Consider the following 3,213-nt stretch of genomic DNA (forward strand, 5'->3'; position numbering starts at 1 on the left):
AGTTATTTCTTTCTTAAATCATGAAAAGAAATAAGAAAGCAGCAATGTACAGTCTACAGAAGAGCTGGGATGGGATGCGATGGGATGGGATGGGATGGGATGGGATGAAGAGGAAGATGTTGTCATCCTCAACTCCTGGATCAAGCCCAGGTTCCCCAGCCTCTGCGAGGAACCACCAGCCTTTCCCCACAAATAGGGCAGCTCATCCAGCAGCATGGGCAGGGAGGCCTGAGTGGCACCATCAACAGCATCTTGCTGCTTCTTCTCTGACATGTCCGCATTCTTGATGCCTGCCTTTCAGACCGTCATGGTTGCCTCTGGGACTCCGCTCACGCCGCCACTCCTCCGCTTTTGGGGGATTTGCTTCCAGGGCCTGGGAAAGTTGGGGATGCAGTACCTCTGGTTTAGGTTTTCGGCTCTGGGTTTGCCTTGTCCCCTGCAGGGGCAGGCGTCTGCCCCTGAGCTCACAGCCCAGGAGCGGCTGCTGCACTCGCGGCTGCCCCTGCCCGGGGTCCTGCCACTGCTTCTGGAACCTTCCTGCAGCCTCTGGCAGCTGGCGCCTGCTTGGCAGCCTGGGATCTGCGGGCCATGCTCGCCCGTGGAAATGAAAATTTTTATAAAGGAAAAGAAATTTGTTAAACAGGTCCTAACCCTCGTGAACCCATGTTGGCTGGCAGAAATGACTTCACTGTCCCCCAGGTGCTCTTCAATAACTTCAAGGATAATCTTGTCCATAATTTTAGCAGGCACTGACCTGAGACTGAGGAGCCTCTAATTACCGGGGTATTCTTTTGTGCCCTTCTGGAAAATTGGTACAACATTTGCCAGCTGCTACTCTACTGGGACCTCTCCAGATTGCCAAGACCATTGAAAAATAACTGAGAGAGGTCCCGCGATGATGTCAGCCAGCTCTCCAAGCACTCTGGGATGAATCCCATCCGGATGCATGGACTTGTATGGATCCAAATCTTTTAATTTCAACATTTTAAATCGGGGCTTGGCGTTTGGGCCCCTCGCTACAAGAAGGACATGGAGGTGCTTGAGCGGGTCCAGAGAAGGGCAATGAAGCTGATGAGGGGCCTGGAGAACAAGTCCTACGAGGAGCGGCTGAGGGAGCTGGGCTTGTTCAACCTGGAGAAAAGGAGGCTCAGGGGCGACCTTATCGCTCTCTACAGGTACCTCAAAGGAGGCTGTAGCGAGGTGGGGGTTGGTCTGTTCTCCCACGTGCCTGGGGACAGGACGAGGGGGAATGGGCTAAAGTTGCGCCAGGGGAGTTTTAGGTTGGATCTTAGGAAGAACTTCTTTATCGAAAGGGTTGTTAGACATTGGAACAGGCTGCCCAGGGAAGTGGTGGAGTCACCATCCCTGGAAGTCTTTAAAAGACGTTTAGATGTAGAGCTTAGGGATATGGTTTAGTGGGGACTGTTAGCATTAGGTCAGAGGTTGGACTCGAAGATCTTGAGGTCTCTTCCAACCTAGAAATTTTGTGATTCTGTGATTCTGTTTATTTTCCAAATCCAATTTCCAAGAGGCATCAGCAGAAAAAGAAAGTGTTCGGGCTTTGTGACAGCATAGCCATGTTTCTTAGTGTATCCAGCAATACAAGAAAATAAAAAGAGGAGATGTTTGGAACAGGAAGAACAAAACACCGTCGGTACTCACATAGCACAAGCTGAAATGAGGCAACACTGTAGATGGCTAGAGAACTCTGAAAGACCAAACTCCTCCAACAGCTCTACTAGCAAAGATGAAACCTTTAAGAAAAAATAAATAAATAAATACAAGGAAGACTTTTATTATTATTATTATTATTATTATTTGTATTTTTCCTTTTTATATCCACAATGTAACACCTTCTGCTATAGCAAAATCCCTGCCATTGCCCTTGAAGACCAAGGTTTGTTTCCTCAGGAAGGCTGAAGTAACCAGCCATAGGAGCCAGCAAAGTCCTGTAACCAGATGCAAGTGTCAGTAAGAGTCCATGGTTCTAACCAGACTCGAAAAGAATAGCAACTTGGCTGAGCTTGAAGTAGGTGAAGTGCGTGCTCTCAGGAGTCACGTAGCTGCCGCAGTTCCTTCCTGTGATGCAGTGCCAAGTGGGATTCTATTGCTTGTCAAATTCCTTCCCGATGTGCGCAGCAATGCCTGCCCTTCTCGATGTGCTTCACCAAGGCCTGAGTGGCGCAATCAACAGCATCTTGCTGCTCCTCCTCTGACATGTCTGCATTCTTGATGACTGCCTTTCAGACTGTGGCGGTTGCCTCCGGGGCTCCGCTTGTGACGCCACTGCTCCGCTTTTGGGGGATTTGCTTCCAGGGCCTGGGAAAGTTGGGGATGCAATCTCCCACCACATGCACGGGCACTTTGCAGCGAACAGGGAACACAGCCAATACCAGCAGCCCTGGGGGACGTGGCACACACAGGGTGCACAGTGACACCAACAAGAGCAGTGGAGGTCCAGACAGTCATGGAGAGCAGGTGGACCACTGCTTTGCCAGGATCCCCAGGAACGTGAAGGAACAACGGCTGGCGGCAGAGCCCCTGCCCCAGCCAGCCCACGCAGGGGCACCAAATGCTCCCTCGGCCACAGGGCCCAGGGTGCCTCAACCCACAGCATGAGCCTGCAGACTCTGCATCCTCAGCCTCTGCCTTGGCTGGAGGCCCTGTGGGGGAGGCCAGCGAAGCCCCTCTCACTGCAGCAGCAGCAGAGGAAGAACGAAAAGAAGTGGCTTCTCCTTTGGCTGGAGGCCCTGTGCGCGAAGTCAGCAAAGACCCTCTCGGTCCAGGAGCAGCGCCGCAAGAAGGAGCAGTGGCTTCTCCCTGGGCTGGACAACCTGGGGCGGAAGCCAGTGAAGCCCCTCATGGTCCAGCAGCAGCACCAGAGGAAGAAGAAGTGGCTTCTCCTTTGACTGCAGAGCCGCTCCGGGAGGACAGCACAGATCTTCTCAGCCCAGCAGCAGCTGCGGAAACAGGAGCAGTGGCTTCTCCCTTGGTTCCTGGGCACCAGGTTAGCACAGCGTGCGTGGTGGGCACGAGGCCCTCGGGGAGCTCTGCAGCACCCACAGAAGCATCACAGGGAGGCACAGGACAGCGCCCCAGTGTGAGAAAAGTCTCAATATTGTTTTCAGTCAGGGTCTTCTGTGAAGCTATTTTATTCACGGTTGCAATGGCGGGCCTCCTGCGAGCAGGAGCGCACACGAAGAGTATGCCATA

The 3,213-nt window shown here is 52.8% G+C and overlaps 1 pseudogene across 1 annotated transcript; it reads right to left on the reverse strand.

Moving 5' to 3' along the window:
- Nucleotides 1-1,987: 1,987 nt before the first annotated feature.
- Nucleotides 1,988-2,469, reverse strand: LOC309873753 (dynein light chain 1, cytoplasmic-like; annotated as a pseudogene). Its single transcript has 2 exons — nt 2,422-2,469; nt 1,988-2,240 (listed from the first exon to the last, which is right to left on the reverse strand). The product of its transcript is annotated as a dynein light chain 1, cytoplasmic-like (transcript).
- Nucleotides 2,470-3,213: the final 744 nt, after the last annotated feature.

Source organism: Aythya marila (genome assembly GCF_965140915.1).
Source record: "Aythya marila genome assembly, chromosome: 1".
NCBI classification, from domain to species: Eukaryota; Metazoa; Chordata; class Aves; order Anseriformes; family Anatidae; genus Aythya; species Aythya marila.